The sequence below is a fragment of the Cucurbita pepo genome, chromosome 6 (genome assembly GCF_057944985.1).
Source record: "Cucurbita pepo subsp. pepo isolate OVF chromosome 6, ASM5794498v1, whole genome shotgun sequence".
NCBI lineage: Eukaryota > Viridiplantae > Streptophyta > Magnoliopsida > Cucurbitales > Cucurbitaceae > Cucurbita > Cucurbita pepo.
The window spans coordinates 9,969,647-9,992,848 of record NC_141803.1 but is presented as its reverse complement, the minus strand read 5'-3'; the positions used below and the strand labels follow the sequence as shown (position 1 = coordinate 9,992,848).

General features: G+C 35.0%; 1 long non-coding RNA gene and 1 pseudogene across 1 annotated transcript; one reads left to right on the top strand and one right to left on the bottom strand.

Moving 5' to 3' along the window:
• Nucleotides 1-13,280, bottom strand: part of LOC147792289 (secreted RxLR effector protein 161 pseudogene) — a 37,491-nt pseudogene extending 24,211 nt beyond the window's left edge.
• Nucleotides 13,281-20,354: 7,074 nt separating this feature from the next.
• On the top strand, nt 20,355-22,882 carry LOC111796767 (uncharacterized). Its single transcript, XR_002815418.2, has 3 exons — nt 20,355-20,600; nt 20,687-21,330; nt 21,432-22,882. It is a non-coding gene; the product is annotated as an uncharacterized LOC111796767 (long non-coding RNA).
• The last annotated feature ends 320 nt before the right edge of the window (nt 22,883-23,202 follow it).

Here is a 23,202-nt window from a genome sequence, read left to right as displayed (position 1 = left end):
AGATTCTGAACTTTGAGTATGTTAATCCAGAGAGGATTACGCTTATAATCCGTGAAGGAAGTCTTGATCGATTCAGATCGGAAATAGGAATTAGAAATACGAAAATACAAAGAAAATAGAAAATAATCGGTTTTCTGCAAAATCGTAGAGATGAGAGGAAGAAGACGAACGACAGAGGGACACGTCAGGAAAGGAAAGGGTCGCGATCGCCGAAAAGATGGGACACGTGTCAAGCGGAAAATGGCGGGAGAAAATTTACGAAAAATACTGCGTCAGGTAGGGTTTGAAGACCGGCGCCTGCTACTAGATTCGTGAACCTGTGTGCGACCCCGAACCCGCATCTGCCATGCGTCAGCGTGGGAAAATTCGTAGGAACCCGCCTGCGTCCAGATTCGAACACACACCCTGCCTCTCAGTGGACCAGTCAGCCCTCGCCACGTGGCGACACACCAGGGCGCGACTCCATCCCCTTAGCGTGTCTGTACGCCCGCGTGGGAAATCCCTCCGGCACGTGCGGCATGTGAACCAGCGCGTGACATCTATTTTTATCCCGATTTGACTTCCATTCGACTATTTTTCATGCCGGTTTTGATACTAATCTAAGTCTAACTTGAATTAGAACCTATCAAGGAAATTCCAGAATTTTTGGAACCTTTTCCGGCAAATAATTCGAGCTTGGGAAGGCACGCGTCAACCAAGTAAGTAGCCATTTGGATTCCCATGAGAAGTACTTGTAGGAACCGCTAGGAACGAGCATGCATGCTACCACCCATAAACTTAGCTAGCCGGACCTAGCATATTTGTATGAAAACTACGAAAATGAAATGATTAAGGAAAGCTAGATATGAAATGTTTATTAAATCTGTTTTGATTGAGATTCTGATAAAGTATGTATGCATGAGGAGGATGGGAAACTTGTGAAATCTGCGCTCCGGGTGAAGATGGACGTTATCTTCCCGTTGAGCATGTTTGTTAATATTGCATGAACTACTGTGTTAACTCTTATGCATGATGATTGCTTGTCTTATCTTTCTTGTTGAATAGGAAGGAATTATGAGCGTGGATTAGGGTGCTTGTGACTAAGTAGGCTAGACGAAATCCTGGAATGGGAGACCTCTAGAACACCGCGTATATAGACCCACGAAATGATTACTGACAGGTCCAGAACCCAGAATTCCAAACCCGATAGGTTTGTGAGACCAGACACGAGAATCCTAGAGATGCATGAATCCAAGTCTAAGCCACCAAGTTCCACCGTAGAAAGAATAGTAGGTAACCACGGTAACTATAGGTAGCCCACTAGAGTTGAGCAGTGTGGATAGTGTAATCAGAACCTCCACTTCCCTCTCTACTTCAATATCGTACCGTCGAGACAGAGCTTCGATACGGAGATCGTTGAGCTTGGCAGATCCGGATAGGGAAGTGTGACAGGTGCCCAGACCTAGTGGTGATAGCTAAGGGGTCTTCTGAACAGGACTCCTGGGCCGTAGAAACCCGTCCCTGAGCGGGGGACGTGGAGCCACGTAGGATGACTCAGTAGCTGACCGGCACACAGGGGGTCGCACCCCGTTTAGTGGATGTATGGTCCCGTGTGAGGGTTGTCAGCTAACTTCCCCGGATGATGTTTAGAGAGAGTCACGTATTCAGATCCAGCCATACGATCCCCTCAGATTTACTTATGAGGTCGCGTCTCACCTCAGGACACTGATCATTTCACTGCATAAGATGGGCAAACCTCCTAAAATACAGAAAAGAGAGTTGTAGCGTGATTCGCATTCACTAGAACCTAGAGATAAGACCGTGTATACCTACTAAGATAAGGATGCGAAAAGAGCCTATAAGTAGGTTGCTTAATGAGTATATTTTTATACTGACCCCTTTCTTCCCTTTTTTTTTTTCAAGTACCAGTCGATACGGGGAGGTGTTCGGAGCGTCAGTCCCTTGTCGGTCTTTTAGTGTCCTTCGTCCGTTTTCATATTTGGAGTCTTTTGTATTTCATTTTATATTTGCAATTCCTATTGGTAACATTTAACTTTGATTTTATATTTAATTTTGGTGTCCTTGATTTTCTTTCCTCGTTTTAAATTTTGCCAGATTTTTACCTTATATTTTAATTTATTTTCAATTTTGTTTGTTTTCGATTTCGTCTTTTTAGTCACGATTCGGTCATTCGAAGCCTCGAAAGTCAGGTCGTGACAAATTGGTATCAGAGCAGTCAGGTTTTAGATTCTGTAGACCTTTTCTAGGATAGAGAGTCGTACACCTCTGTGACTCAGCTTGACAACACGCCTCACTGCGACCAGGTATGTAGTCTAACCCTTTTAGTAGGTTTTGATATGATGTAAAACATGTGAACTTGATATTTGTCTTGGGTTACGTGGTAGCTATAATTATGCCTTAGGGTGATAAATAATGAATGCTCACTCTATACGTCAATGCTATATTTTAGTTATTGTGAGGAGCCGAGAGGGGTCATGTTATAACTTACTAGCCTTAGGAAGACAGAGAGGTGACACCGCTGAGATCGAAACGTCCAAAGATGTACATGAGACTTTTCCAAGGCTTAGTACGAGGTGAATTACCTAGGACCCAGCCTCCTGTAACCATAAGTCTAGATGTCAAGCATGCCTCCGTAGAGGCCACGTAGTAGGCCTAGATAGTATAGAGTTGCCTTGGTGCAAACCACATAGTAGACCCAAACAATATTGTTCTTACAAGTAAGGCGGCCATTGTAGGAATTAAGCACCCCTCAAGCAAACCATTTTCACGAGTGAGTTTGGTTAAGTTGAAAGTCGAGAAATAAGATTCACCACCAGAGAGAGTGAAGCTATGGAGGCCATGGCTTCAAGGTTGGTTGGAGTCATCATGAGATAAGATCAGAGTTATCGACATCCATAAGTGAGATGTGTGCTTTTATGCCACTAATGAGTCATGGGGTGTAGGATATTCCTACTGAAGGATCACGTAATGAATGACAAGTCGCTTCAAAGTATTGCACAAAGAGGTGAAGGGTTGCTTCAAGAATTAACAAAGAACGAAAGGAAATTATTTTTCAACCCAGTGACTGGGTTTGGATACATTTTTGCAAAGAGCGATTCCCATCTCAAAGAAAGACCATGTTACATCAAAGAGGGGATGACCCTTATCAAGTCCTTCAAATAATTAATAACAATGCCTATAAAATTGATCTTCTTAGAGAATTTTCAGAACGTTCTACTTTCAATGTTGTTGACTTGAGTCCTTTGATGTAGGTGATAATTTTCCTGATCCGAGGACGAATCCTTTTAAAAAGTGGGAAGATGAACACTGAACATTATATACTTTCAAATATATGTATATTCTATGAACATTAAATATTATATATATATATTTTTTTAAATAACCTAAATGTATGTATAAATCATATTCAATAAAACCCTATTCTTAAAATTAAAAAGAAACTTGTTCATATTATAATATATGTATTTAAAAATAGTATAGAGTGAATGAATATTTTAAAAATAGTATAAAATATTGAGGTATGAGAAATTTAAAATATATATATAAAAAAAAAAACTAAATAAAATAATATAAAAGAAGCTAAAATTAGTAAAGTAATAAAAGATGAATCCAGTTGGAGTCCAACCTGCACATGCCCATTTCGCCGAGTCCAAGCCGAGACGACTGGACTCATTGGATTTCAATTCTATCAACCCATGCACCAAGAGAAACTGGAATGTTATTCAAGATTTAGAAGCTGTAGTGATTTTAGCATTAATCTCATGGGTTTTCAAAATATCTAAAACAAAACTTTTCTTTAGGTAACTTTTAAAATTCCTAATTCTCAATCTCACCTTTATCGTTTAAATTGGAGAAACATATTTTTAAATTTTTTACCAATAAATCTATATAATGACTATAATAATGAATGGTTAAACTTTAAACTTGACCTAAAAGGAACTAATATAATAAAAAATCAGTTACAAAAGCTAACAGCGAACCAGTACCGAGAAAATTAAGAAAGTTTAGGGGAGGGTCCCACCCTGTTATGGAAGATATGTTGTAATAACCAAAATTTACACAACACTTTTAACTAATTGTGTTTCAATATAACTAAGTACCACTCATTTTGGCTATATTTATGTATATATAAGAGATAGAATCCAATTAGGTTGGTAAAAAAGGGTGAAGTATCTTCTAGTAGAAAATGAAGTCTCTAAGCATATTCTGTTTAATCGTGTTGATTGCCTTGGCATCGAACAATATGATGAAGTTTTGTTTTGCAGAATCTAAGTTACAATTACCGTTCTCTCGATGGAAAGTGACTATTTTAAATGGGATGACTGCTTCAACTCTAATTGTTCATTGCAAGTCAGCAAATGACGATATGGGCGAGCACGTACTCCGCACTGGAGATAATTACAATTGGAGTTTTAAAGAAAATTTTTGGACTTCTACGTTGTTTTGGTGCCATTTTAGCAGCAAATATGGACAAGTTGATGGAAATGTTTTTTGGCCAGTAAAAGGGAATTGGTTTAATGATCAATGTGATGATAATAATTGCACTTGGGCAGGTCGAGAGGAAGGTATTTACTTGTATTTTGGATCTCTCAATATATTCCGGTTAATGTATCATTGGAAATGATGCAGTTTGACTTTCATTCAATTTCAATAAATAATTTTATGAATAAAAATGCTCGTTATCTTTTTTGAGGTTAAAGGTTCAATTCTAATCAAATTTGATTTTCAAAATTTTAAAACTTAAATTATATCTTCAAACTAATTAGTTGGAATAGGATATATAATTTATATATAAAGGATACATAAAGTAGGAAGATCCATTTAGGAAACTATGGAATAAGGAAAGAGAAGAGCTTTAGGTTTGTGTTGTAAGAGAAAAGTTCCCAAATTCTTAAACTCTAGCTTATTTGACAATGTTTACAATGAAACTTCCCACATTCTCACACTCTAGCTTGGCCACAAATCAAATACGGTAAGTCGTTCCTAGATCCATATGATTTACTAGTGCATTCAATTTGCATTGGGTTAGGGTTAAATTTTTAACCGAGTTCATGTCATGATTTTTACTCCAAAAATCTATTAGAATTGGTGTAGGTAGCCCAAAGAGAAGAAGTATTACTAATTTCTTGATTTTTTATCGTCAAACGTGTTATACCATAAAATTAATCATATGTTTAGTACATCATCAAAATACGTGTCATAACATTCACGTATCATCTCATAGCCACGTTGTATCACACACATATCATGGACTTATCATCTTGTAAACATATAATAGTCATATTGTTTTGTAAACACGTCAGTCATATCGTTTCATAAACATAACCTAGTCATATTATTTCACAGACATATCATGGTCATCTTATTTCATAAACGTATCATAGTCGTATCATTTTATAAAAATATTCTTGTCATATCATTTCGTAAGCCTATCATAGTCATCTCGATTTGTAAACATGTCTCAGTGTAATAGCAAAAAAATAAAGGAGTAAGTAAACAAATAAAAATTATTATAAACAAAAAGTATTATTCCCTTTAAAAAAAAAAGAAAATAATAATAAATTAATAAATAAAAAAATAAAAACAATTCTTCCCCCTTCTCTCCTAACTATGGTCCATTTTTCCAATAATCTCTCCTCAACCTATCACAAAATTCTTACAAAAGGAAACATAAACAAAAAATGTGGTTTGAGGAAACATAAATGTCTATCTGGATTTACAAGTTCAGATCTATCTTGATAACAGATTTGGTCTGTAAGTTAGATCTACCCTAGAAAGAGATTTCATCTTTATATTTCAGACCTTCTTTTTCGTTTATCAATCTATTAAAAATCAATTTATATCTTTTTCTCTTATCCAATCATTTAGATTTTTTTTTATTGAGTTCAAATCACTCGGACTCAATAAGATTTTAAATCAATTTAGATTTTTTTTTTCTTATCCAATTATTTAGATTAGAATCCATAACATTTTAGTTAAGAGTTTGAATAAATCACAATCTAACCTCAGTAGTCCAACAATATTAAAAAATTGGCCTTGAATATATTAAACCAGAATTAAAATAAAATAAGGAAATACAGCCCAACAATACTTAGTCTTAACTAAAATTAGATAAAAAATAAGAAAATGTAGAAAGAAAATAAAATTTTGGAAAGAAAATCAATTAGCAAAATTGGCCAACAATAGTTGTTGGATTAAAAAGTAAATATTTAATGAAAATATTATTATATATATATATCCAATACTCTAATCATAAAGTCTACAATGTTCACGTCACAAGTCTAACATATGGACCATTCTAAAATTTAGAGAATTGAAATTGAAATTGATGTCACGGTTTATATAGGTTGACTTGGATAAAAAGGACAAAATTGAACTTTCTTAAAGATAAATCAGTGACACCAGCCTAAGCTAATAAGGTAAGTGGCCTTGCTATCGGCATGGTTCTATTTGATGTTGACACGTACCCCGTTGTTCTACATGTGTCATATATATTGATATGTGTGAATTGTTTGTGGATCGATATGCTTCTTATATGTTATGTATATATTATAATGTGTCATATATATTAATTACGGTATGATAATAATGACGTGTTCAATAATATGTTTGAGATAGGAGTAAGATACGTTCATGAAAAGTTAAGGTTAGGTTACATATTGGAGTGCTATTGATAGGAGACATTGATGAAAGAATACGGTTAGGTTATGGGTAGAGAGGGATAGGTTTGTGATAGATTGATAGAACAATAACGTTACGATACGTTCCTGTGATGATATGACTAAGGTATGTTCGCGTAACAATATGACTGTGATAGGTATAAGAACGTTAAAGCTATGATAAGTTAGGGAACAATATGACCACGAAGTGTTTATGATATGACATGTTTATGATACGATATATTGTGATGTGATAGGTTCTGTTTAGATTGTTTTGTGTGACCATTGAAAGAATTATTGTATGAATTGCACGTTATGAAATGACATGTTAAAAGCATAGAGCATTATGTTATGTTTTCTAAATTGTACGTATACAGTATGTTATAAATGACATGATATCACGATAAATGAAAAAATATAACCCCGTTAGAATTATGCATGATATGAGAATTGAAAAATGAGAAAAGATATGATATGAATGTAAAACGGGGTTATATTTAATAACGTTGAAAATGGAAAAATATTGGGCATTATGTGTGCTCATGCATTGGGGGATACCCCTATTTCATCACGATGGGTATGGGTACGATCAGTATATTTTACAAAATCCTGTCGGAAGGGGTACGATCCTTATGTTTTACATAATGCTTCCGGCAGGGTACGATCATTATGTTTTAGGCTAACACTTGATTTTAAGTAATCCGTTAAGACTAGAGTCTCCAAGTTTTGGTTGATCGTGGTTTGTTCCATTGGCCATGTTATTTGTGGGATTTGCTGTTGCTCTCTTGTCTAATACAACTTTTTCAGCTATGCTATCTGAGGTGGAACCTATGGTCCATGTGCTAAGACATTTGAGGGTTTTCTGAGTTCCTAGTTATTGACATGGACTCAAAAGTTCATAAAATTAATTTATATTAAATGTAATCATGGTTGAAAGAGCATAAACAAAATAATATCAACTTTAAACCAACGAAATAATATCTAACCTAAGTGCTACAATTTAAAGAAGAATACAATTACCCTAGCTTCGACTCCATGACCTTCACAGCAACGTCGTCATCTGTACAAGGGTACCTTACTTTTCTCCAAAAAATAAGAGTAGAACATGATTTGAGTATTTTACGATATATTCACTCAGTAAACTCACTATTGGGATTAGGAAATGCAATTATATGTAATCATGATTGAGACCTATACTTTAATTATCATCATGGACTTGGTCTCACTTTCAAGTTCGGGCTGAAATTGGATGTGAAGTACTGCTCTACATACGACCCTTGCATGCGTGCATGGACTCCAAAACGAGTTTGTATACGTATCATTTGACCTAGCCTTCAACTAGTGTACCCTCACGCCACAAAAAAAAAACTTGACATAAATCGTGGCATATATGTATGATGTAGGTCATAACTCTGTTCTTTCATCAGATAGCTTTCATGAATAACATACTTTATTCAACCGTATTTCATAATCTTGACATAAACATGTTAACATGGTGTGTGTAGCATAACATAGAGAAGTATTATGTATCACAAAATGCGAGTGCAGCAACCCAAAGTAAGGATAAAACCGACCCAAGGAAATCAATAAAACTAACCAAGGAAACCAAGAGAATGAATTAATGCATTTAAGCAAGAACAGCGTCTTAAGGAAGTAATTTCTATACCCTAAGAATTAATTTAAAGATTTAAGGCATTTGAAAAAGGATTGAAAAAGAAGAGGCAAACAAAAATACGCAAATAGAATTCTTTTTTCCAATTTATAAGGAACTTTTGGCATTTTTAATTCATTATCTAGAATGAGTTTTAATATGCTCAAGGAAGGAAAATGATCCTCTCATGAAAAAGTTTTAGAAAAAGTTTATTTACTTTTTGAAAAATAATAATAAAATATTAAGAAAATGACACATTACTAAAATAACCCTTAAAATATGGATAATTATGAAAATGCCCTTCTTTCCAAAATAAGAACTTCCACAATAACCTTCTACACACAATCTATTGAATCTAAAACCAGTATTGGATCCCTCCAAAATTGGACAAAGTCTAGAAAGTTCCAGATCACCACATCAATAAGTCTGGATTCAAATTGGAAGTCAATAGCTCGCTGATGATTGAAGAGGATGTTTCTTATGGATTATCTAGAAAATTAATCTATAAATCACGACAATGATGGAGGTTTCAGCATCGGTGTAAGTTTTTCCTATAAAGTCTAAAGTTGAGGCAATAGTATGGAACACGAATCAAGTTGAATCGATATCTCAATCACAAGCAATAAGCGTTTAGATTTTGGGTCTCCTACTCTCAAATTTCTTCCAAATTCGAGAGAAATTCTCCCTTACTCCCCTTTAAACTTGTTCCTACAGCTTCTAAACAAGATTACAATCAAGATTTATGAAGGAATCGAGGATTGAAAATGCCTAAAAACCATTCCCCCAATCCGATCCGCCATTGAAGAACTTCAAAGTAAGTTTAAAAATTAAATCGAGCCTACACAGAAGTTCGTCAACCAAGACAAATTCTAACAAGTTTCTGCACCTCCAAAAAGTACTTTCATAGAAGATCGTGAAGAAAAATAACCTCAGGAACGTGCCCAATTGAAGGAAATTCGTTTCTGGTAGAATTTTGGGGCAAGTGTTGAATTCCTTTCTACCATCCCTTTTCTTTCAATTAAGAATTTCTTTATATCAAGATGATCAATTTGAGTAACTTTGAAGTAGGAATCGAGAGTTAAAACATTGTAGAATGAGCTACCCAAGAAAAGGAAAATTCACCTTTTTAGACGAGTTGCAAGCAATGGACTATTTTTCAAAATTAAGGTCTCACCCAAAAAGACTTCCTCCAAACAAATTCTTTTAGCTTGAGGAAACAATAAAGAAGAGGTTCCATGAAACAATTGGGCCTTGAAAACCCCTAGAATCGGTGACCCAATAAAGAATCATTTGTTTTGAGATCTGACGAGAAAATAGATTTTGGACGAACTTTGCAGGCGAATATCTTAGAATACGATCAACGATAAGATATGAAATAAATTCCTAGCTCCTCCTTGTAGTTTCATGAAGAAATCGAGGGAATAAACGTTGTAAATGGAGTTATAGAGGGAGAGTTTTAGACGGAGGCGCAATACAAAGCGCACATCTTCTTCCTGTCCAGAAGAAGAAGAAGATGACACGACCTTTCCGTATCGACCATGTCAAACCACAATCCAACCTTCCCTTAGTTTTTCTCAATTTTAATCTCCTTCCAAACCGATTCTTATGAAAACACTTTATGGTTTCAGAAACTATACAGAATAAGGAAAATGTGGAAGAAAATTTGAGGTAATTTGAATATCGAAAGCTCGAAAACAGAGGTCCCGAACATCAACGATAAGGTAAGGAGCAATCTTGGACTTTTCTTAAGAAATACTTGTAGCAATAACTTGGATTTTTGTATAAATGTTAAATCAAGTATGAATTAAGGGTATATGAAAGGAAAACACAAAGAACCGTGAGTTAAGAACCTTAACCGAACAAATTGCTCCAGGTTTAAGTAACACTAAAATAACCCCTCTATTTACCTGTCCTAATATAATTTCTATTAAAAAAATATAAAATCATAATAAATTTAATAATATTTTTTATTGGACATTTAAATGTTATATAAGGAAGATGGAGTAAGAACGTACCATATAAATATGGTATAAAATTATGGAAAACTAAAAGCTTATTGGACATTTAAAGTTATCTAAATTATACGTTTAGTCCCCGAAAAACATTCAACTTTATATCTATTTGGTCCGTAAACTTAAGGCAATGTCTAATAGGTCTCTAAATTTTCATTTTATTAAGTTCAACATTTTACGGTAAGAAATTGAACCATCAAAGTTTGTGATCTTAATTCATACAGTATCTACCAAATTATGTTTAGGGTAGTTCATACCTTATCTACAAATGATCAAAATGTATCTAAATAATATTTTGACTCATAACATAATACAGACAGATTGTTTGTTTAGTGGGAGAATTTATGGGTCAAATTTATGGGTCAAATGTGAATTTACTAAGTTGAGTGTTGAAAATAAATTAATTTTGTAAATATGAGAATATTTGAGTTTAATTTGTTCCACTTTTATACGAGTAAAATTAGGTTTAATTGTCCATTACTCCAACTTAAATGAAAAAAAACATGTTATCTTTATATTGGGATATGTAACCAGCATATTAACAAATATTTTTATTTATTATTAATAGCATTTTAGTTATTTTCATTTTAGTTAACCATCTGTAGTTGGCAGTAATACTGTGTTCTAAAGTGTAATGCAATAGTCCTTTATATTTAAAGTGGATGAACAAGGATGACCTTTCAATATTTTATATTCTTGTTGTAAACGAGAGCAATTATCGACATGTTTGGTAACAAGTTCTTCTTATTGTTTATAATAAAAATATAACCATGTTTGATAACGGTTTTTTTTAATTAAAAATATACTTTTGAAACTCATATGAAAATTATGGAAATGCCACTTGATTGTTAAGAAATGAGGATACTATCTCATGTAAACCATTAGGATAGTCCTTAGGTTTTAAGCAACATGGTGACTTCCCTAACCCAAGAGGAGTTCAAAGTTAGCACTTTATTAAGAAATTAGGTTACTATATATTGATAAACTTTAGAATGAGCCCTTAAGCAACCTCATTACTATCTTATGATTAATAAGTAATTTGGATGCTTCCCTAAATTAGAATGAGCTCGTGGTGAGACCTTTTCTTTTAAGTAATTAGGAGACCACTTTAATAACATGTATTAAGTAAGCTTATCACACACCAAAACAATGCCAGGGCGCATAGAATGTAAGAACAAAGAACCAAGGTTCTAAGACTCCGAAACAAAAGAAACCCCTATTTTTCTCATGGTAAACCATGACTCAAACTACATGGCTTGGAGTGTAAGAAGTCTTCGATGCAGGTTTCAAAGTATGCCACTTGGAATATATGAAGCCTTGAGCATAGGCATTCAAACTATGTTGTTTGGAATGTAGAAGTCTTGGGCATAGGTTTCTAGACCGCGTCACTTGAAACATATGAAGCCTTAGACGTAGGTTTCATATTACACCACATGGAACATAATAATACTTTGGTGTAGGTTTTAGATTGTGTCGCAAAGAATTCATTAAGCCTTTGATACATGTTTAGACTATGTCTCTTGAAACACATGAAGCTTTGGACGGAAGTTAAGACTGTGTTGCTTGGAATGCATGAAGTCTTGGACACAGGTTATCAGGTTCATGTCTTGTACTGTAAATTCCAGGGGAGTGTTTTTAAGAAACACAATAAGAAGCAAGAACAAGAAATAAGAATAAGAACAAGAACTAAGAACAAGACTATCCAGGAACATGGACAAGGACTAAGAACTAAGGAGGAAGACTAGAACATGGATCCAGATCTATGCATGGTTGAAGTAGCGGATGAAGTTGCAAGCATCATTTCATGAGTTGTTAGAAAACTTTATTTATTATTTTTAATTTCATAAAGTTTGTAATGGTGAAATTGATTATGTCTCTTGTGGAGATTTAAAGGGATCAGTATTAAATCATGGCCACTCACTCCTTTTGTGGGGAGACTATAAATACCCACGATTATTTTTTTCTGCTACACCATTTTGTTGTGGCGCGTTAGCACACGTAAACTGACGTCGTATCCCACACTCATGTAAATATTGATTGAACTCATCTGACATGTATTCTCTACCATTGTCTGAACGTAGACAACGAATCTTTACTCCTACTTCTCCTTCGATTATCATCTTGAGTTCTTGAAACTTTGAGAACTTCTCAGACTTTTCTTTCATAAAGAAAGTCCACACATATCTTGAGTCGTCAATAAATGTCACCATATACCACATTACGCTGATTGATGCTTGTTTGAGTGGACCAAACAAATCAGAGTGAATTAACTCTAATTGTTTCTTTGCTTTGAAACTTGACTCTTTGTATAGTAATTGATGAGCTTTACCATATTGACATCCAGTACAAACAACGTCTGTTTTGACTTCAAGTTGAGGTAGACCATTGAGCATGGATTTCTTCATAATCAACTTCAACTTATGGTAGCTAACCTGTCCCAATCTTGCATGCCATAGATCTGTCGTCAAATTCTTTCGGGTCTTGTGAACATAGGCAGACTCTACAGATAGGATGGAAATAGACTCCACTTCGTTCTTCTATTGTCGGCTTTCCTATTATCTTAACATCTTGATAGACTTTTACATTTTCTGGCCCAAACAAGACATAGTTTCCTGATGTTCTTAGTTGTCGCACTTACAACGAGTTCTTCTTTATACCCGGTACATGATAAACATTATGTAGTGACATGTATCAGATTTATTGCCAGGCATGATTGTTCTATTGTCAATCTGAGCAATTGACAACGGTGCGTTATTTGTTTTGCGCACTATATGGCTTCCTTTGAAATCTTTCTTGTCTTGCAATTTACTCTGATCGCCAGTCATGGTTTGAGCAACCTGAATCAACGATCCAGTCATTCTCATAATTGATATGGTCTCCCATCGTCGCTATGAGTGCTAGCTCGTCTTCTTCTATGGCATATAGTACCTCTGTATCCCATTCCTCCTCCATCTCCATGTTGGAGGATGGCACATTGTTTTCGATTTAAAAGATACCACGTTATCAATCATGATTCTATTTTTATTATAAACAATTTAACAACAGTAAAAACAAATTAATAATAACTAATCCCTTCCCTTCCTAAACTGTAACACATCTACAGCCCTAAAATACTCAAGAAACTCCTTCTCACAAAACCATACTTTACAAAATGAAAAAGAAAAAAAAATACAAACAAATGGGTTGGTTTATTTATTTTTGGGTTATTAGGGATCAACTGTTATCTTCCATTACCAACAAATCAAGCACAAATGTGTTCATACCCATCTCTTTTCCTCTCCCATTTCAACAATGAGTTTATTTTCAACACTTGCACTTTCTCTCTTAATTTCATTGTTCTTTGCTAACCAATTCGCTACCATTGAAGGATCATTCATCCAAAACCCAAATAATATGGTCAAGATAAAAAATGCTCTAAAATCTAAAAATTAGCTCATTGTTCACTGCAAATCTAGCGATGATGACTTGGGAGTCCACAAGCTGACATCTTAGAACAACTACGACTTCAGTTTTCATCCAAACTTATGGGGATCGATATTGTTTTACTATTCCTTCCAATGGTCTGGCTCGTTTCATAAATTCAATGTCTACATAGATAAGAGAGATAGAGATAATTGTGAAAGTAGTTTATGTTCGTGGCATATGAGTGAGGAAAATGTCTGTATGTTCAACTATAAAACCGATAATTATGATATTTACTACAACTGGTCAGGTAAAAAATTCATCTATCTATAAATTTGAATGTTTGATTTTAATATTGAAATAAATAAATGTTTTTGATATGTTGTCTATGTGGGAATGTTTTTTTTTTTTTTTTTTTTTTTAAAAAAAAGTTTGATATGATTGGTACGAGTGAAATATAAACGATTTTAGTTACCTATGAACATAAATTATAATATGAAAATTTGTTAACTTATTTTGGTCATGATTGATAATCAAAACAACTATATGAGATGCGATATTGCATTAGAAGGATTTTGACGTAGGGTAAAGGTAATGTAGAGCCTTAGGCTTGACCTAGAGTAGAGGCAAGTCGGTTAGAGTTGTTACATGTGTGATTGAACAAAGTTTAGTTTCTATATAAGTCATGTTCGGTTAGTGACAAACCTTGTCTAAAATCTAATGAAGCCACAAAGTCAGGTAAAAAAAAGGTTTTTCATGATTGTGTCAAAATCATGACTTTGTATGGTTGAAAATGTACGACTGTGACAATATTCGAAAATGCTAGCACAATGTACAGGGAGGTCCATCGAATCAAGTTCACAACCAATTGTTATTAGAAGACAGTCACGGTGTAATAGTCTCATTTATTTAAGTTCTCAACTTTGAGAGAAATTAACGGAAAATGTTGGGTTTATATAAGGACATGATAATACAAGTATATGATATAAAAGGCACTTTACATTATGTCATAAATGATAAGGTAATAATATATACATTTTCATTGAGAAATGACATATTAAAGGAGGGAAATACGGAGTTACCATAATAAGGCATTTCACAACTCGATCATAGAAGGTAAAATAACAATTTAAAGGTTCATCATTTTTTAAAACAAATTGAGAACGTGGAGTTTTCAAAATTTCTAATTCATTTTAGATTAGAAAGAACAATAAACGAGGTTTTCAAATAATTTTCAAATTGTTCGGTCATTTAGTAAAAGAAAATAAGAATTATTTCAAATGAACCTTATTTAGGTGATCTAGATCTCTTGGTGGTGGTTTGGTTTAAGATGAATCAAATAATTATGTTTGGTGTAGTATGGAAAATGTTATAAGAAAGAGAGGACCAATTCATCTTAAGATCATGTATTCATGATACGTAGATGTACGACATAGACACTAGTAAAGAGTTAACCAATTCATCCTAGGATCATGTATAAAACTGTGATTGATAAATACGATTTGGGGAGCCAAGTGATGAGATATGATGTAACACCCCAAAAAATAAAGGAAATTATCTACAATAAGAACAGGCCGCCTATGTATGATCCAAAGGATTCAAGGAAAGAAATTAAGACCGATCAAGCAAGGATAGGAGTCTTAAGCAAGTCATTTCTTTACGGTTAGAAGTAATTTTAAGAATTTAAGGCCTTTGGACAAAGATTGGAAAGGAAAAAGTAGGTGAAAAGGGCAAAAAGGTCATTTTCTCAATTACCAAGAATCTTTCTCGATTTTTAATTCCTTATCTAGAAGGAATTTAAAGATGGTCGAGAAGGAAAAAATGACTAGCAACATTAACGGATGAAGGATTTTTAGAAAAATTATGGATTTTTCAAGAAAAATAATAAGAAAATATTCTGAATGTGACAAATTACCAAAATACCCCTAAAGTTCCACTTAATTACAAAACTGTAATTAAAGAAAATCTGCAACCAGATTTGGTTCGAGAACCATCCATCAGAAGAAAATCAATCGTATATTCACATCCAATTGTTGGATTGAGCTGCTATTTAGATATGTTTAACATGACTCAAGGTTCTGTAGATCCAACGGTTAAAGTTGAAAACCAATGTCGGTAGCACCTTCGTCGTTTTAGATATTTCTGACTTAATTTTAAATAAATAAAAGATGAGAAAATTCACCATAATTCTAGAACAATCAATGATGGTGCAAGCTTGATCTATAAATACGAAGTTATGGGCAATGTTTCAAGACAAGAATCGAGTGATGATTCCTAAAATTTGAGTTTGAAGCTTTTAGATTGTGGATTTTTCTTCCTCAAATTTCTTTTAAATTTGAGGGTTGCGGTTAATCGTTTTCCATCCTACCAACTCCTACACATTCCATATGGAATTTCCAACAAGTTTCGTGAAGGAATCGGGCAATGAAAAGCTCTAGAATCGGTTGTCTCGTAAAAAGGCAAGAAGCATGTTTTCTGGTGAACTTTGGAAGGTTTTAACTCAAGCCACAGACCACGACAAGGTATGAAATTGGTCCCTACTTCTTCCTTAAAACTTCATCTAAACGTTTCATGAAGAAATTTAGCCCATTAGAAGTATATATAGAGTTGTACAAAGGCAAAACCAGAGGAGTATGATAAGGAAAAATCGTGATTTTTCCACCAACTAATGAAGAAGATGAAATCCAAAGTCAAAGGTCAAACTTTAACGAATAAAAGTCAAAGGTAACCATATGTTGACCTTTCTACAGTTTTTGATCAATTTGGACTCTTTTCAGACCGGTTCTCATGAATTTCTTTATGGTTACTGAAACTAGGCTAAAAGATGAATCTAGTAAAGATAATTTGGAATAATTCGGAAACCGAAAGTTCAAGAACGAAAGTCCCAAACACAGATGATGAGGTAAGTAGCCACCTTGGACTTTTCTTAAAAAATACTTGTTGGAATCTCTTGGATTTCCACATGAACCCTAAACCATGTATGGATTAAGGATACATAAAAGAAAAACTCAAAGAACCATGAGTTAAAGCCCTGAACCGATCAAATTGCTCGGAATTTAAGTAACATTAAAATAACAAGCTAGATTAACTTTGCTGCCTGAGCATATTATTGCATGTGGAGGTTATATATGAAATTTGGTGGTCATTGGATAAGGATAGGTAGGTAAACCATGAAATGGTGCAAAATGACCATATTGCCCCTAAGGATGTCTACCTACTATTCATGACCTAGAGGACCTCCAAATGCTATTAAATTTCGTGGTAGACCTTATCATATGGTGTCTGATGATGTGGAGAAGTTTGAAAGCCATTGGAATACGTTAAATAGCAAAACCAAGAATTAGGGGTAAAATGACCAAAATGACCAAAATGCCCCTAGGACTACTTATTAAAATTCAAGGTCTATACGTCCAACAAATGACTTGCTACTTCTTATAAGGCGTATTCCTAAGGACAACAAGGTATGTTCAAGAGTTCAAGTAGATTAGAGCAAGCTTGGAACCTAAAGCAAGTTAGGACCAAAGAAACACCTCAAGACTCAAGACTCTTCTAGAACCCTCTAAGGAATTCATTACGAATCTATGACCTTCTAAAACAACTCATGCTTGTTATTACGATGGATTCATATGTTTTCGAATGCATGTTACAACTTATGCCTCAAGGAATTATGAACCTTAGAAACTTCCAAGAATGAGAATCAAGAACAATACCATGAAAGCTCTACAACTACCAAAGCAAGAAGAATGCTAGGTACCACTCAAGGAAAAGGGACCAAGGTCCTAAAACTCAGAAACTCAAGAAAAATGCCTGATTGAATTAGAAGGATTTTAACTTAGGGTAAAGGTAATGTAGAGCCTTAGGCTTGGCGTAGAGTAGAGGCAAGTTGGTTAGAGTTGTTACATGCCTTATTGAACAAAGTTTAGTTTCTATATAAGTCCTGTTCGGTTAGTGACGAACCTTGTCCAAAGTCTAATGAAGCCATAAAGTTAGGTAAAAAAAAGGTTTTTCATGATGTGTCAAAATTGTGACGTTGTATGGTTGAAAATGTACGACTGTGATAGTATTCGAAAATGCTAACACAATGTACAGGGAGGTCCATCGAATCAAGTTCACAACTAATTGTTATTAGAAGACAATCACGGTGTAGTAGTCCAATTTATTTAAGTTCTTAACTTTGAGAGAAATTAATGGAACAGGTTGGGTTTATATAAGGACATGATAAAACAAATATATGATATAAAAGGCACTTTACATTATGTCATAAATGTAAAGGTAATAATATATACATTTTCATTGAGAAATGACATATTAGAGGAGGGAAATACGGATTTACCATAATAAGGCATTTCACAACTCGTTCATAGAAGGTAAAATAAAAATTTAAAGTTTTATTATTTTTTAAAACAAATTGAGAGCATGGAGTTTCCAAAATTTCGAATTCACTTTGGATTAGAAAGAACAATAAACAGGGTTTTCAAATAGTTATCAAATTGTTACGTTATCTAATAAAACAAAATAAGAACTATTTCAAATGAACCTTATTTAACTAATCTAGATCTTTTGGTGGTGGTTTGGTTTAAGGTTTTGTTTATGATGTTTATGAAAAATATTATAAGAAAGAGAGGTGTATATATTCTTGATAATAATTTGAACATATACTATATTTTTTGTAATCTTTCTAAGTGTACATACTAGAAGTCATTAATGCATTAATTTAATCGTCTTGTCAAATTTAGGCTTCACCACTTTGACTTCTTCAACTTATGCATGCTTTCTTTGATGGACTCCTCCATTGTCTCCTTACCTTACTTGAAGCTTAAGGAGGTCTCCTAATTCTCAAAAACTACCTCCTTAAAGAGGGACTAAAAAATTGTCTCCTCAATCATACTTATTGTTCTTGAGGTAATTTTTCACTAAAAGCGTGTCTTAGCCCCATAGCCCCATAAAATCAAGTGGCACATTGGACATTATATGGCTTTAGGCAAATCATGTAAATGGAAAACAATCTATATTGCTTCTAATCATGCCTAATGGCTACTGAATCCCCATTTCTCCATCAAATGTTAGTAGATCGAATTTTAGGAAACAAAACTCTTCAATGGTCCCTTGGGACTCTATGGGGTCTGTGCAGCATAGCTAGCTGAGATAGCCTGTCGTATCTAGTTGGTCTATGTCTCCCTTGCGGTACCATAAATGATTGTAAGGCCCCAATAGTGAAAGTAATAGTTCGTTGTACTTTAGGTATAGCCTGACTAAGAATGGGTCTTTGTTGGGTCTCTGTTTGTGTGTTTAGAGCTTGGGGCAATATTCCCTCGAGTGCACTCTCTGTGGAGTTTTCGGAGGCCAACCTTTTGCCTCTATGTCTCACATTCTCAATAGTCGGTTCTTTTTACTTAGGTGGCGTGATCTATCATGAAAGAAGATCTAGGGTTACAATTTATTCTTAGGCACTAAGTGCGTCATAGTAAGTCTATCTTAAATAAGTAACCCTAATCATGCAACCATAACTCATAGAATTTAGGCATTTTACATGACATACTTACCTAGTAACAGCTGAGTTTGTTTCGAGTTGGGTCATAGAGAATTAACAACTCTCTATCTAAACAAGTGTGCAAGATCTAAAACCTGGAAGAAAAATCCAAAATAGTTGTATATTTCATTTACTTTGATGTATTTTCTTTATTTTTTCTTGCTCTCAACACTTCTAGTTATTCTGTATGACACAAACATTTGAATAAGATAACATGCACTAGTTTAGGGAGCTAGTTAGTGATTTCTTCACTCTAAAAAGTCATTAGATGTATGTTCTTTTCAGTACAACAAGAACAAAGAGAATTGAAAAGCGGAGTGCTTAAGCTTTCTTTGCTTCAAAAGATCTCTCCACTCAAGGTGTTCCTTTGCTTCTTTTACTTGTTTCGACATATTCCGATCGAGGTCACATCCAACAATAATAAGGTCATACAAACTTGTGCAGAACTCATGACCAAAATTACCCTTATGAAATCTGACATTAGTTTTTCTTCTACCAGCTAGATCAATTATAATAATATACCTCAATTCGTCTTAACATCGTAGACAAATCCAAAATGGTATTTTCATTCTCATCATAGACAACAGTTGCATGATATCAAATTGTTGATGAGTTGCATCCATTGATTCTCTAACTTACTTCCAATGGGGTTTTCACATCGAATTTATAAGTAAAAATTAAAAAACATTTCGTTTTATTTATATGATTTTGTGGATTATATACTTTTAATAGATAGCGACGTTTCCAACCAAGTTAAAGTTGATCTTTTGATTTTTTAAAATGGTCCAATTATTGCCCTTATGTCCTAGAAAAAAAAATCATTATTTATACATTCTCAGAGTGACACGAAAGTGTCACCATCCTAGTTTAAGTTTATTGGGATGCTATGGTTTAGAAGTATATATCATTATTTATTTTACTTAATGCATCTTGTGGTTGTGATTAAGTTAAATGATACCAAGTACTTGTTAACTTCAAAGATAGATTTTAGTAGTGTTGGTAAACTATCAACCGTTCCATTTTTACCTTATTTCAAAATAGTTCTTCAGTCAACCTTTTTGTAATATGATGTTGTAAGATTCCTTGGCGTCAGAGTTTTTGGGACCCATGCTGAAACACGACCCCGCCGCCACCATTAATCGCCAAACATCACCCCGACCTTAGCACGCTCACAAAACACCTGCAAAAGAGAAAGCACAAAGGATAAGAAGGAGAGAGTGGAGTTTGGTGAGGTTTTCCGGCGAGACTCGACAACGATATCTCGTGACCGAAACAACCAAACTCGACGTTGAAACGTTTGATTCACGACACAAGAAGGATCCTCGACGACTGTACATCGATCTAAGGTACGTTTCATATCCTTCTCGTGTGCGTCGTCGTTCGTAATTTAATAGTTAGATATGATAAAACGCTCATAGTTCTATGATTGTAGGCGTTTTCAATTCACAAGACCTCGGGAAAAGGAAGAAAAGAGGCGGATAGAGAAGTAGAGGAAGAAAAAAAAACAGAAATCGACATCGGAAACGACGAACAGAGTAGAGAAAAGGTCGCTGCAAAATCTTGTTGCGAGTCAGGTGAAGAAGAAAGGATCCAACAAATCCGCATCCGAGTTAGATTCCACCCATGACCCGCCTTGCCAGCAACCAGCCTAGACGACGCAGCCCGCACCCGCAGTGGCTCACGTCTGCAATCCACGACCTGTAACTCGCTATGCCTACAACCCATTAAACTGAAGCCTAATCCAAGCCTCGGCCCAGTCCATCTGTAGCAGTCCGCGCTTGTAGCAATTCGAGAAGCCGAGGCCCAAATTGCAGCCAACCTGTAACCCATGATCGCAGTCCAGCCTACAACTCGTGACTGATGCCTCGACCTACGCCTTGATCGAAGTCACCTGCACACCTGTTGCCCTCGTATTGTGCCATGTAGCACGCTTGCAGCAAATGACTCCTTCAACTTGGTCAGCTTAGACGGCTCGGCTTGGCTATCTGCAACCCTTTAGGCTTATTCGGCTCAAGTACTCAAATTTCAAACTAATTTCTACCATTTTGACCCTCCCAAACCAGTTTTCGACCTCAAGTAAGCTAATGGATGTCGCTTTAATGTGATATTTCACAAATGTGAATTAGAATTATTATTAATTGTAAAATACTAACGAAAGGTGACGAATGATCGAATAGGAAATGATTCCCAGTAATACTTGGAGCAGCTTTCGAGAAACGAGAGCCAACGATAATAATTTAGGGAGAACGCCGGCTATGGCCAACAAAGTAAGTGGCCTTACTATAAGATAGGCTAGAGACTTGTTTGCTGTATGACGTATGTTGTATGAGATATGATGTATGATGACGTGCATGAGATATTCCATGATGTTTGATGACATGCTATGATGATTATGACGTATTTGATGGCATTATGATGACGATATATGTTGATTATGATGCATGATATTGTTACCATAATATGATGATGTTTTCTATGTTAAGTAAGATGTATGTTATGAATGCCATTTTGCACCATGTTGAGGATTCGGCCTAGGACACAACCCTAGAAAATATGTGTAACGATGTTGAAGATGAGTCCTTAATGCGCATGTATTACTAATAGTAATATAGAGATGAAACTAGGGTTGTGTTAAGAAGACGTTTTAAGGACGAGAAATAGAGGGACTCATGCATTTCTTTATGTACATAAGCATTGGGATTCTTCCCCTTTTATGATGATGAGTAAGGACCCGCATGTTATGATAATGACGGTGATGATGTCGAGTATGACACTCAGGGGCTTACTGACCTTTAGACGTTGCTACGAACAGCTAACTAGACGATTATGGGTTCAGGGGGTGCGAGCCGCCTGGAGATTAACAATTGCAAGTGTGGGTCGTGTGTAAGGAAGTATTATTCATCCAAGTTAGTCCGAACTGGAGGCCACCCCTAGGATGAGATAGTGATAGGTCCCTAGAGCATTGTTCCATGTGTTTGCATTTCTTCACGACCCCTATAGATGGGACACTTACTAAGTAATCTTCGAAATACTCAGGCCGTGTGCTAAATCATTTTACAAGTAAAGTCAAGGCACCCATGTACGGTTGACGGTGGCATCACAAAGTAAAGACAATGGAATGTGCAGAAGATAGAAACATATTTAAATTCAAGGGGCGTCTTGCTTTTATGTGAAAAATGCAGTAGCACAAGGCTTGAGCATTTTAAGAATACTCACTAAGCGACCCCCTATCGGGGTTCTGATGTAAGAACTTGCGAATGCAATGACGGCATCTATCATAACTGTTTATTTTCCTACAGTACTATTCTAACGGGTAGCTTGGATGTGTGCCATATACTCTACACATGGCCCATACGTGCGAGTATGGACCCACCAGTCGGTTCGCACACCCTTGACCCTTTTCCTTGTTGGGTGAGCATGCTCTGGTAGCTCTCTATGCCGGATACCCGTTAGAAGTAGTAGTCGTTACGACAGTATTATGTAAAATGTAATGGTAGTTCTCCTGGCTAGTGGTGTACGTGCTCGTACCATCGTGAAAGAATACGGGTATCCCTAATATTTTTCCATTTTCAACATTATTATATATAACCCGTGCTATCATTTTATTCATATCATACCATTTCTCATATCAGTTATCATATCGTTCATGCTTATACCGGAGTCATATTTCATCTTATTTATCGTTTTTCATGTCATTCATATCATTCTATACATGCAATTCACAAGACATAACGTAACATTTTCATACTTTCAACATAACGTTTCATAACGCAAAAACTAACTAAATCTTATTATGCATAAAAACTTACTCATAATGATTTAAACTAACTATGCCTAATCACTCATAAATAATTTAAATTGGATTCCAAAAATTTAACAATTTAAATTGGATTCCAAAAATTTAACATAATTAGGCATAAAAACTTACTTCTAATCTAAGTCTAATTA